Below are 13,951 nucleotides of genomic sequence, written 5' to 3'. Positions count from 1 at the left end.
ACACACACTCACACACACACACACACACACACACACACACACACGCACTGACTAACACAAAAGCGCCGCGATCATTGAATAAAGAGACATCTTTACTCAAGGGAAGCAGCTGTGACACATGTTCACACATGGGTGCTACAGAGTTATAGTTGATGAAAGGATACTGTTGAAACACTGTCAGACGTTAGCTTTGGTTTGCTTTAGTAGTGGCAAAGAAGGAAAGCGTGTGACATGTTGTGCACATGTAGGCTACATAATTATGAGACAAATAAACCTGGAAAAACAAACGTTTCGCGCACCAGCCTGACGGCTTCGTCAGACAACAACGAAGAAAACGTCTGTCACACGACCAAGTCTGAATAGCAGGTACGAACTTGCCGCAGTTTGTGACCCTACGCCCGTCGCATGTCCAATAGCCTCAGTTGTCGGTGGAATGTCATCAGACACAACCATTGTTTTGGTTCTTTGAATTCAGGTTCAACTGAACTATTGAGGAACAACTGTTACACTGTACACCAGGAAAAATCAGAGCTGCTCACAAGCAGTGCGACAAACCGCCTTGGCAGACGGAAAAAAAGACTGAGTTACTTCCCTTGTTTAAACATTTCATATTTTTTTTAGTGAGACCGTAAGAAGAAGGATTATTCGATTATGGAATTTTTAGTCTAACAAGTTCTTATATCATCAATTGCTTGTGGTACACTTAAAGTATAAAATATGTAAGAACAAAATTAGGTATCAAATTTGTTGTGTACTACTATTACTTTTATGTAAAGTATTATCAATAATTTTAGTACTTACTACTTATACATTTAAATTCAGAAAACCGATAACATCAAGTTACAAGAAACCAAATTAACTTGTCAATCTTTGGACGATTCATAGTACTTCGTACGAATGAATCCTGTTATATATCAAAGAGAATGGAAATGTTACCCAGGTGGTGCTCATCTGTAATTATCTCAACTAAGCTTAGTGTTGTCTCGTGTCAGTTAAGTTCTCTTCTTGGCAGACTTGAGACCAACTTGTGACCAACTTGTGACCAACTTGAGACCAACTTGTGACCAACTTGAGACCAACTTGTGACCAACTTGAGACCAACTTGTGACCAACTTGAGACCAACTTGTGACCAACTTGTGACCAACTTTCAAGCGAGATTCTAGTCGGTAGCAAGACAGTCAAATCAAAATCGCTGCCCATGTTAACAGTACAAACTCGCAAACTAGTTTTTTAAGCGGAGAGTCTCGCCAGACTTAGCCTTTCGGGATTGTCATTCAGCCTGTCATGAACGAAGGTTTTGTTTTGTTCATATTTTCACATGGGAAAGAAAAGATAAGCAGCTGTCTTTTTTTTTTCAAGACATAATAGTGTATTTTTACGTTGAGCAGAAAAGCTGCTCGCGATGGTTCGTGTTTCGTCAATACGGCAGAAAGCGAAGAAACGAAAAACCCCGCAACACACTACACAAAGCCAACGGAAGACAACTTGTCTGACAACTGCTAAGGTTTATATGCAGAGTAACTACCCTTTGTGGGTCAGACCAACACCAAAGTTTAGTATTGAACGTAACGGCACATTCATACGATAATAAGATACGTTCTTTTTGTAGAAAAAGTAATGGTAACAAAAAGAATGTATATCAAATATCGTACATGTCGTGTATGTCTTGATCTGTAAGTAAGATGATTTGCATGAAAAATGGTAGAGTTTGTGGATTGGAATACTACAGAGTTATCTCACATAGCTTTTAATGTTGTAAGCGGGATTTCTTGTAAATTGTTCGCAAACTCTATATCCAATGATCCAAACTTACAAGATACTATTGTTATACGCACAAAATACACATTATCCATTTGATAACTCTATCTTTAGATGAATTTTACCTTTTGATTTTGTTATTTGTCAATGTAAATTTACAAACTGTTTTTTAACTGTAACTATATAATAAGTACATAACAACTCTGACTACCTTCCGTGGAACGACATAACAACTTTTAAGATAGAATCTTAAATGTTAAGTTTTTAACGGGGCAGTAGATCTGTTCCCATACTACCGCAAAACGTGCATCACACGTACTGAATCATCTTCCTCTACACGTGAACATGAAAAACATGTCCGAAGCTTTATTTCAGTGTAAAGTTCTTGCAAACTTTCTTTTTATCAGTATTGTAATCTGCATTTAAAGCTATGCTCCGGCTTTACTTGTAGGCGAACGGTATGTTATATGTCCGTCTGTCTGTTATGTAATGTTGTTAATAAATGTCTTGTATACTTGCCATTTACATATTTATTATAAATGTTGAAGGATGAATGATGATACATTGTAGACGGATGCATGTTTTTGGTTAAAACTATAAAAGCCCCACAATGATGTGCTTGGCCAAAAAATATAAAAAATAAAAATAAACATTCCAATTACCTAAAAACTTGCAAACACAGTAACACAAATACTATGCAGAGACATTTCCCACCCAGACAATTCAAAATATCTACCCGCTTACTCACAAAGATATAAGATGGAAATACATTTCCCATCCAGACAATTCAAAATGTCACACGCTTTCCTTCTTTGCCACTACTAAAGCAAACGTGTGCAAGATTGTATGTTACACGCTTTGGAGCATGTGCAAGAACGGATTCAAACTCGAAATCGTCCCTCCAAAAGCCCCAAAATGCACACACGACTTTTATTTTTCCTGCTCAGTTATCGTTTCTTCTCTTTACAAATTCTTCAACGCTGAGAATACTGAGAACGGCATCCCAGACGACAGTACTTTTTCCCGCATACGCGAATTTAGCTGGACTTGGAAAGTGGCTCGCTTAGGAGGCCTGTTAGTCTGAAACTATAAGGATAGAGTTCTGAACATAGATGACAAAGACCCCGGAAAAAAAAACATTTCGCGGATGCAGACACAGAAAGACGTCATGAAGAATGCGATGCTTCAAAAGATACAGACTGTGACGATGACTGTGACGTCATTCACATATACCGAGACGTCATTCAATGGCTGCTTCTGTGTTTAGGTTTGTCAAGCTTGAGTACGCAAAACGTGTTTGTTCTCTCCTCTGTTGAAGCTGTGAGACATAAATGCTATTCCGACTTGGTCGTGTGACAGAGTTTTCTTCCACACTCGATTAGCTGATGTCTAACTCAGCCTGACGGCTTCGTTAGACAATCAACGTAATCTCGTGTGGAAGAAAACGTCTGTCACACGACAAAGTCTGAATAGCAGGTATTGTCATAATTTTCACGAGTTTTCATTCACAAGCGCCTGGGAAATAAATCTCATGTTCCCCAGGCAATAAATCCCCGGTTACCATAGTTGAAGGAAGCAGGTTATACATGGATAATCAAAAGCAAACCCAATAGAAACGCTCGGGGATTCTTCGGCTCTTTTCATTGGCGTTTCCCCAGACCTAAACAGACGACACGACACTGCTTTGCAAAGTTCCACAAACGAACTGGCAAACTGGCAAAAGTAAAAAGTTAAAAAAAAAACTACTTCACGAAAGGTCATAAATTCATCACAAACGAATGAAACCTACCGATATGTTTTGTCTTCTTACAAAGTCATGTAGTGCGTGTATCTGTGTTTCGATACACAGACGTTCGGAGAAACACGAACGTCAAGTTCAAGTCAAACTTGTGACCCTGACACACACATTTTGACCCGTGCACAAGACGTTGTATCGATAAACGAAGCGTAAATAAGAAATAATAATAAAAGCAAAGAAAATAGCAACAAGACATGCAAACATCTAACAAAGCCGAGCAAGCAGAATGATAAGTCTAATGAAAAACAAAGAGGCACTGAGTCGGAAACAAGATCGCGATTCTTTCCTTCGCTGCACGACGCAAATCTTCTGTGACCATTGACCCAACGTAGCTTCCACATTCGATCACTAAGCTTAATATTTAGAAATGAAAGCCGAGGAGGTGGAATACCGAGATGAACCTACAGAACTGTGCATCCTCAAACCTGACATATTCATCCCAACATTTTATAAACTCAAAAACACAGAAAGTTGCTTTCACACGCCAGCTTTGATTGCCAGTGATTATCAAAACGGAACTCGTGTGGTTATCAAAACGATACTCGTGTTTCAAAGCATGGCTCCCTGTGTTGATTGTGCACTTATTTGCTCACTACCAAAATGATGACAAAAACGATGTTTGGAGGTTTGTTGTCAGACCAGCTTTTTTGTCGGTCCTCGGGGGGCATATCGACTTTTGTTTCATATTTTATAAATATGAAACAAAAAACGATATGCTCCCCCTCGGACCGACAAAAAAGCTGGACTGTCACCAACCCATCAAACATCATATAGCCTAATATCTACCCGCTTAAACTCACAAAGATATAAGATGGAAATACATTTCCCATCCAGACAATTCAAAATATCTACCCGCTTATACTCACAAAGATACAAGATGGAAATACATTTTCTACCCAGACACTACCAAATATCTACCTCATTACTCACAGAGATAAAAGATGGAAATCCATCTCCTACTCAGACACAGACAAATACCTCTATTCCAACCTACACACTAAGATGTAAGGTGAACACAGAATCACCCACCCAGACACAAACACCTCTATCCCAACCTACACACTAAGATGTAAGGTGAACACAGAATCACCCACCCAGACACAGACACATACCTCTATCCCAACCTACACACTAAGATGTAAGGTGAACACAGAATCACCCACCCACACACAGACACATACCTCTATCCCAACCTACACAATAAGATGTAAGGTGAACACAGAATCACCCACCCAGACACATACCTCTATCCCAACCTACACACTAAGATGTAAGGTGAACACAGAATCACCCACCCAGACACAGACACATACCTCTATCCCAACCTACACACTAAGATGTAAGGTGAACACAGAATCACCCACCCAGACACAGACACATACCTCTATCCCAACCTACACACTAAGATGTAAGGTGAACACAGAATCACCCACCCACACACAGACACATACCTCTATCCCAACCTACACACTAAGATGTAAGGTGAACACAGAATCACCCACCCAGACACATACCTCTATCCCAACCTACACACTAAGATGTAAGGTGAACACAGAATCACCCACCCAGACACAGACACATACCTCTATCCCAACCTACACACTAAGATGTAAGGTGAACACAGAATCACCCACCCACACACAGACACATACCTCTATCCCAACCTACACACTAAGATGTAAGGTGAACACAGAATCACCCACCCACACACAGACACATACCTCTATCCCAACCTACACACTAAAATGTAAGGTGAACACAGAATCACCCACCCAGACACAAACAAATACCTCTATTCCAACCTACACACTGAGATGTAAGGTGAACACAGAATCACCCACCCAGACAAATACCTCTATCCCAACCTACACACAAAGATGTAAGGTGAACACAGAATCACCCACCCAGACACAGACACATACCTCTATCCCAACCTACACACTAAGATGTAAGGTGAACACAGAATCACCCACCCAGACACAAACACCTCTATCCCAACCTACACACTAAGATGTAAGGTGAACACAGAATCACCCACCCAGACACAGACACATACCTCTATCCCAACCTACACACTAAGATGTAAGGTGAACGCAGAATCACCCACCCAGACACAAACACCTCTATCCCAACCTATACACTAAGATGTAAGGTGAACACAGAATCACCCACCCAGACACAAACCTCTATCCCAACCTATACACTAAGATGTAAGGTGAACACAGAATCACCCACCCAGACACAAACACCTCTATCCCAACCTACACACTAAGATGTAAGGTGAACACAGAATCACCCACCCACACACAGACACACACCTCTATCCCAACCTACACACTAAGATGTAAGGTGAACACAGAATCACCCACCCAGACACAGACACATACCTCTATCCCAACCTACACACTAAGATGTAAGGTGAACACAGAATCACCCACCCAGACACAGACACATACCTCAATCCCAACCTACACACTAAGATGTAAGGTGAACACAGAATCACCCACCCACACACAGACACATACCTCTATCCCAACCTACACACTAAGATGTAAGGTGAACACAGAATCACCCACCCCCACACAGACACATACCTCTATCCCAACCTACACACTAAGATGTAAGGTGAACACAGAATCACCCACCCACACACAGACACATACCTCTATCCCAACCTACACACTAAGATGTAAGGTGAACACAGAATCACCCACCCAGACACATACCTCTATCCCAACCTACACACTAAGATGTAACGTGAACACAGAATCACCCACCCAGACACAGACACATACCTCTATCCCAACCTACACACTAAGATGTAAGGTGAACACAGAATCACCCACCCAGACCCAAACACCTCTATCCCAACCTACACACTAAGATGTAAGGTGAACACAGAATCACCCACCCAGACACATACCTCTATCCCAACCTACACACTAAGATGTAAGGTGATCACAGAATCACCCACCCGCCTTAGGCACACACACAAAAAAAGTTGTATGTTAATTTCTGGTCACCCGACCCTACCTTGTTTTTTTCCGCCGACCCTAGACTTTTTTTTTATTGCATTTGTAAAAGAAAAAAAGAAAAAAAAGCGTCAAAACGAAAGTAACAGACGGCAGACGACACAAGGGGGACAAAAAAAACAAAAAAAAAAATCCTACCTACCTACCCTATTTTTTGTAGAAACATGCAACTTTTTTGTTTGGCCTTATAGTCGTGCTCCTCTAAAACTCACTGATAATTCAACTGCCAAGATTGTAGCACTCAGTATTGTCTTCCCTGTAGCAAGTCTATAATCGTACCGCATTACCCGACCAACGGCACTACGACAAATACGACAAGTTAAGAGAAAAACGGGAAATCCCGCACCACTGCATCAAGGCCACTGATAGTACACGTCACCAAGTCTTCAAGTGCACGTGTCAATACAGAGTTACTCCCCTTAGATGATTGATCTGGAGCCGAAACCGAAGAATGATGAACATTTTGCACGCAATAAAATGCAGGCATAACGATCTACATTTAGAACATTCTTTGAGAAAATCACAAAATAATTCATAACTTTATTCTTGGAAAGGTTAGCTTTTATTAAGAGTGCGATTTGTGAAGCGGAGAGTTGTCTCCCATGGATTTTTGTTTTGCTTGTGCAATTATTAGAACATGCTTTGTTTGAATGTGTGTCAAATTCGATTGACTCAACAAAGAGTAACATTACACAAACAATATACAAAACTGGTCATGTTTTCTGGAATCAATGTGACAGTGATATGGACTAAATATACTTGAAAATTTAATGGTATTTTTGCAAAACATGTAATTATGCTAGACATTAAATTATGAGTCTATTTCTGCGGTCACTTTAGTACGTTTATGATTATTTTGATCTAATTGATCTAAATACCAATTTATTACGGAACAGCCTTGCTGTTCCTTCCAATCTTAGATAAGCAATGTCATGCTGTAAACGTACCAAAATTAAACTTGGAGAATACATGGAATAACTAAGATTTCTAGGAAAGCTTAATTATTGAAGTGACTTATAACATTAATTGTAATTCAATCGAGTTTGCGTTTTAATGAAACAGATCCTGTGATTGGTCAGAATGCCCCAACTCATTAAAAATTACCAGTAACTAATTGTGACACTCCACCACGGAATGAGTCGCATGTCACCGTTGCATGATTTTCATATTTGTAAATTTTCCTAAGGAGTTTTGTATGCTCTATGCAGTGGTGAAAACCGTTTTTAGAAAAGAGCGAAAACTGTTTGAGTAAAAACCTGTGACTAAAGGTGACCCTCGCACTGTTACCAGACACTCCCCGGACTTGTATTAAGCCTAGCACAGAACCGCGCGAGGTGACATGCGACTCATTTCGTGGTGGAGGGTCACAATTGTCGATATAGTCACTCGCTAAAAAAGCCATTAACAACCTGCTGGCGAGGCGCATTGATACAGCCTCAACTAGTCTCGGTTAGCTTTGAGGGTCATTTTACAAACAGGAAATAATTATGAAGTACCAACGAAATACCGAGACCATAAGGTATGCGAAGTGATGACGTCGGATACGTGACGTAAGTTGATGCATGAATTCTTTCGGACTACGTCAGTCAATTCCAAAGATCGCTTTTGTGATGAAAAGAATTTGTTTTGAGTTTGCTGTCCAGAAACTCGTCAAAAAAGAAGGGAAAATGTATGTGAAAGAAAACAAAACAGGAGTAGAGTGATACGATAGGAATACAGAGACATATTTCTTGGGACTTGACCCTTGCAGGTAGGTGGACTGAATGTAGTGTGTGAACAGAACACGTTAGACACATTAGAAAACTGAATGATATATCTCCAAAAGTTTTTTTTTCAAAATTTTCGATTCCCAGGTGCAATCCATATTAATGTACTCTTCCGAAATGTGGGGTCTCCAAAGATTAGACAATATAGAAAAGGTTCACACACTTGCATGCAAAAGGTTCTTAAGTGTTCCTCTTAAAGTATCCAAGTTTGTGTATGGAGAACTGGGACGCTACCCTCTGTTACAGAGTCTGTACATCAACAGTGCAGTAAGGTGCATAAAATATTGGCTGAAGCTGTTGACACTAGATATATCCAGAATTCCCAGACAGGCATACTTAATGTTAAAAAACCTGGACGAGCGAGGTAAAACATGTTGGGCAACACATGTAAAGAATACATTGTTTAGCACGGGGTTTGGATATGTTTGGTTGCAACAATTAAGGGGTGGGGTGTGAAAAAACATTTATTTCTTTATTTAAACAGAGAATGGCTGATATGTATTTGCAGGAATGGAATGGTTCCATTATAAGTAATGACATTTATCAAAACTACCGATTATTCAAAACAGTTTTTGAAAGTGAGAAGTACTTTGATTTCATTGACAAAAAATGTTTCCGCGATTGTTTGACCAAATTGCGTCTGGGTGTGTTGCCTATTGGAGCTTCGTGTTTTAGAAGAACATTTGGAAGGGACAGGAATATTTTATGCAAGCTCTGTGATGTTGTGGAAGACGAAAAGCACTTTGTATTTGATTGTCCATTGTATGCAAACGCCAGGGCTAAGTTTCTAAATACAAGATATAACTCATTAAATTTTGTGAATATTCTCCGCAACGGCTCATCATCTGATATTCGTAGATTAAGCATTTACTTGTTTATTGCTCTAAAAACTCGCCTCGAGTTTACTGAAAACATAGCTCAAGACGACTGATTGTGACTGTATTACTTTACCGTGTACGTTTAGTTTTGTATCTTTGTTGCTTTGCCGCTGTATGTGTTTAGTTTTGTATCTTCGTGTTGCTTTGCCGCTGTATGTACATTTGACTTGTATTTTTGTTTGTAACGACCCTATTCTAGGGGCTAGAGGCCTGAAGAATAAATGATGTTCTTGTTCTTGTTCTTGTTCTTGTTCTCTCTCTCTCTCTCTCTCTCTCTCTCTCTCTCTCTCTCTCTCTCTCTCTCTCTCTCTCTCTCTCTCTTTCTTTCTTTCAACTTCAGGCCCTTCAAGCGATTCTGGTTTGTTTCGTTTTGGTTTCATTTTTCATTGCTCATTTTACTTTTTGATTTATCTCCCTTTCCCCCTTCTTTTGCGCTTGGAGGACATCATCTTCTCTGATAAGTCGTTTTGATATTTGTATTGTTGTTTTCATTTTTTTTTTTAACCTGTTGAAGACCATTAGGTCGAAGCGTTGTTCATTGTCATTTGTTTGTATATTTCGTTGCGAGTCCAGAATATTCGGTATTACTCTTAGTCGTGTCCCTGTAAGTAGGCTACATGCAGACAGACAGATCTAGATCTAGTGTCTCGCTTTCTTGCACAGTGTCACCTATGCTTACTGTGTGTGTGTGTGTGTGTATGTGTGACGGAGTGATTGAGGAGTTTGTGTTAACAAAGAAACTACAATGGGAAGAAGGATAACTTCCTCATTGGGCATGCTTAGAAATGAGAATGGCTAAATACGAGTTATTCCCCTTTTCTACATGCTGACCAGGCTGTCTCCTGCTTTGTCATGACTAGTACAGTCGATCTTTCTCATGCTGTGACTTGCTTTATTTTCACATTTTCGGTATTTAAAACAGCAAACACACACACACACACACACACACACACACACACACACACACACTGAAGAAGTTTCCATTCTGATTCGGTTATTTTATTTGGTGCTATATGTTTGCTTCACATTGTTTCTTTTACATTGCTTTAGGTATCCCAATTCGCTAAACACATCCATAATGCATGCATGGCTCATTCGAAACAGGGCAACTGAACAACTGATGCCCAATAGCAATAAATACTGAACAACTGAACAATAAATAGCAATAAATGATGACAGTGCCAAGTTTTTAAGTACAAAGTGAAATCATGTGACTGGACAAAGGCACAATTACAAAATACAAATAAAAAAAAATCGAGGCCCATTTTAAATTAAGTTCTCAGCTCATATGGAAGCATAAGGTGACCCTAGAAACCGAAATTGGGAGACCTCCCGCCCCCAGGGCAGACTACAAAAAGAAAAGGGGGGGGGAGGGGAGCTAATTTGTGAAAAAGTATAAAAGGAATCAAAAACTGTATACATGTATTTAGTTAATACCCCAAAAATTGTATAGTATATACAATGTCAGACCCTAAAGAAAGTTTGTTAGTCATTGCTTAGGCAAAACAAAGCAAAATAGTCTGTTTACGGTATCCCGACCAACCCTATTTTTCCCCCGCCGACCCTAGACTTTTTTTTGGCATTTGGAGAAAAAGAAAAAGAAAAAAAAATCAATTTTGTTCCTGTTTTTTTGCAAAATAATTTAAAAAGATGGTTATAAAAAAAAAATTAAGAAAAGCCGACCTACCGACCCTCTTTTTGTGTGCCTATGTTACTGTAAACAGACTAAAAGGTACATCACAAACAACACACCAGGGATGCTACTCCCCCCTTAAAAATAGCCATGAGTCATATGTGTGACGTTTTATTATTATTATTATTATTGTGATCATTTTTATGCGCCTAATCTAGATATAGCCCTAGGCGCTTACATATTAACGTTTGAATCTTTTAGCTAAATAAAACCATAGGCAATTGATCGGAAATATCAGGAAAAATCTTAACAAGTTTATTATTTGTTTGCTTGGACCAATCCTCTTGCCGAAGAGTTTTACAGTAAAAATTGATTTTACGTCAAAAATATCACAGGAATATCGAATGTTGAGGTAAGGCTGGGATAGCCAAGTTCAAGAATAACGGAAGGTGACTGTTGAATCTTTTTGAAAATGTATAAAAATATAGATGGTAGGCAATTCAAAATTAAAAAAAGGACTCTCGGAGCATGGACTTAATGAGTCAAAAATTAAAGAAGGCTCTATGAGCCGAAGTACATGTTTTGTCTATTGTCTTTTTTTATTTTGAATTGCCGACCATCTATATTTTGATACAACTTTGGACCCTCTTTGTACGGAGAGAGCTGGCAATTGTTAATCACATTCTCTCATCTCATTGACTCTCCTTCGGCTCCTTGGTAACATGCGTTCCCGTCTCTGCCAGGATTGGACACAGCAGCAGATAACCGGTAAATATGTAACAGGCATAAATGGCAAAATAGCTCGCCTCGCCTGATAATATATGAGACAACTGTTCTATTACAAAGTCTTTCTTGGGAGGCTTGGCTAATTTACTCGCTCGTTTTACACGGGGTTCCATCGTTTTCTTTTCTAATCGGAAAACCTTGCTCCTCAGTTTGTTGACCTTCTGCCAAAGTTCCGCTTCACGAGGGGATGGGGAGGATGACGACTTTGATGCTTTACATCCTATGTCCTCCAGGATCGCCTGAATGTCATCTAAAAAAGAAAACACACACACAAAACACATAAAATAACATCTTTACGTGTGGGAACTACAGGTACAATTTCATCCATCCATGCATCCGCCCTATACAGCTTCTTCTTCTTCTTCTTCTTCTGCGTTCGTGGGCTGAAACTTTCACACGCACTCATTTTTTTGCACAAGTGGAATTTTACGTGTATGACCGTTTTTACCCCGCCATTTAGGCAGCCATACGCCGCTTTCGGAGGAAGCATGCGGGGTATTTTTGTGTTTCTAAAACCCACCGAACTCTGACATGGATTACAGGATCTTTTTCGTGCGTACTTGGTCTTGTGCTTGCGTGTACACATGAAGGGGGATAAGTCACTAGCAGGTCTGCACATAAGTTGACCTGGGAGATCGGAAACATCTCCACACTTAACCCACCAGGCGGCCGCGACCGGGATTCGAACCCTCGACCTTCCGAGTTAATAGACCGACGTCTTACCACCCCGCCACAGCGCCCGTCACCCTATACAGCAATTATCAACTATGTAATGGATGGGTTTAAACATTTTTTGATGTCAGGGTGTTCTTCATGGTTAAAAATCTCTTACCTGGTTGAACAATTTGTGCATCAGGCGACAAGTCGGTGCTGGCTTCATTTGTAGCTACCCTTTGCGATGGTGGCTTCCTCCCACTAGCAACCTGCAAATGCACAGCTCTTTAACTGACAAACTCACAACCAACACCCAGTCCCAATGAAACAATTCTCCCAATTTCATGGCATTGGTCTTAGGCCACACAAAAAAGTGTATGTTTCTGGTAAGGCAAAACAAAAAATAATCTGTTTACGATATCCGGACCGACCCTATTTTTTTCCCACCGGCCCTAGACTTTTGGGGGGCATTAAAAAATAAAATTAAAATATTCAGATGGCTAAAATACAAAAATAAAAAGCCGACCTACCGACGCTATTTTGGGGGGGCCTATGTTACCTTTAACAGACTTTTTTTGTGGCCTAACATGACTAAAGGTGGAGATTTTTTTTCTAAACTTTTTTTTTTAAACCATCTTTTTAACTTATTTTGTTGAAAAACAGGAAAACAAGTGATTTTCGAATACCCCTTTTATTTTTGAAAATGCAAAAACAAAAGTCTAGGGTCATCGGGAAAACATAGGTAGGGTCAGGTGACCAGAAACATACAACTTTTTTGTTGTTGACGCCGACCCTATACTTTTTTTGCCATTTGGGGCTGTTTTTTGGCAAAATAAGTTCATCATATCATCATAATCAAGACGTCGATCCAAAATAAGTAACTTTTTTTGGTTGGCCTTATCATTATTTTGCGCTAAATGCAAACAGGCATTATTTGATGGGAACAATGCTGTTTTTTTTCAATTCTTACATCAGCCTCAAACTTGTCATTACTCAACCTGCATTTATTAGTGTGCTTCTTTGATTTGCAAAAACCTAAAACCAATAAATAAATAACCTTCGGTGGTGGATTGGGCACTGCAAACAATGTCGGGACAGCATTCCACACAAGTGATCCTCTCTGCAGGATTGTTTTACTGGTTGGCCTCAAAGTGATCAGTACAAAGCTTGAGACCTTGAACATCAGCTGGCTGCAGCTTTTCAAAGTCCTCTCGCCTTGTGAATTGCATCCATATTCTGCACCTAGTTTGACAATAAAAACAACAATGTTATTGTTAAACTAAGCAAAAAGGAAAGACAAAAAAAGCTAAATCAGATCTTCAGTCTAAATCTAACGCTCTGCCTGAACGCAAAACGGATGAGTGATGTACCTTTGTACTGTAGTTTTCCCGTAAGCAAGGTTTGATAAAGGTTTCGGCAAATATGCCCACGGGTAGTTTGTCATCAAGTGTAAACTGTTGTTTTGTACTGACTGCTGACTCACACTCACAGTCGTAAGTACTCGCTGACGCTGTAGTCTACTGAGTGAGTTGACTCGAGCCATTGCATTCATTCTCATTCTGAAGAAGGTAAACCTGATGAAATAATCACTGCACAACCCACCTTTTTTCTTCTTTAGGGAACTTGTGGAAAGTTTTCCCGAAGC

General features: G+C 39.8%; 1 protein-coding gene and 1 long non-coding RNA gene across 3 annotated transcripts in view; both read right to left on the bottom strand.

Moving 5' to 3' along the window:
• LOC138961005 (uncharacterized) overlaps window positions 1-13,951 on the bottom strand; it is a 35,437-nt gene that overhangs the window by 15,304 nt on the left and 6,182 nt on the right. The gene's annotated exons all lie outside the window — the stretch shown is intronic.
• Window positions 10,217-13,951, bottom strand: part of LOC138962887 (uncharacterized) — a 3,923-nt gene continuing 188 nt past the window's right edge. Inside the window, exons 1-3 of one of the 2 annotated variants that reach the window (XR_011454627.1) lie at window positions 13,364-13,951; window positions 12,485-12,575; window positions 10,217-11,902 (exon numbers count right to left, since the gene is read on the bottom strand). The exon at window positions 13,364-13,951 is cut by the window's right edge and continues 188 nt beyond it. This is a non-coding gene — a long non-coding RNA (uncharacterized lncRNA). Of the gene's footprint in view, window positions 11,903-12,484; window positions 12,744-13,363 lie in introns of those variants that run through there. The other variant, XR_011454626.1, reaches the window with a different exon arrangement.

Source organism: Littorina saxatilis, linkage group LG3 (assembly GCF_037325665.1).
Source record: "Littorina saxatilis isolate snail1 linkage group LG3, US_GU_Lsax_2.0, whole genome shotgun sequence".
Taxonomy (NCBI): domain Eukaryota; kingdom Metazoa; phylum Mollusca; class Gastropoda; order Littorinimorpha; family Littorinidae; genus Littorina; species Littorina saxatilis.
This window is presented reverse-complemented; position numbering and strand designations above follow the sequence as displayed.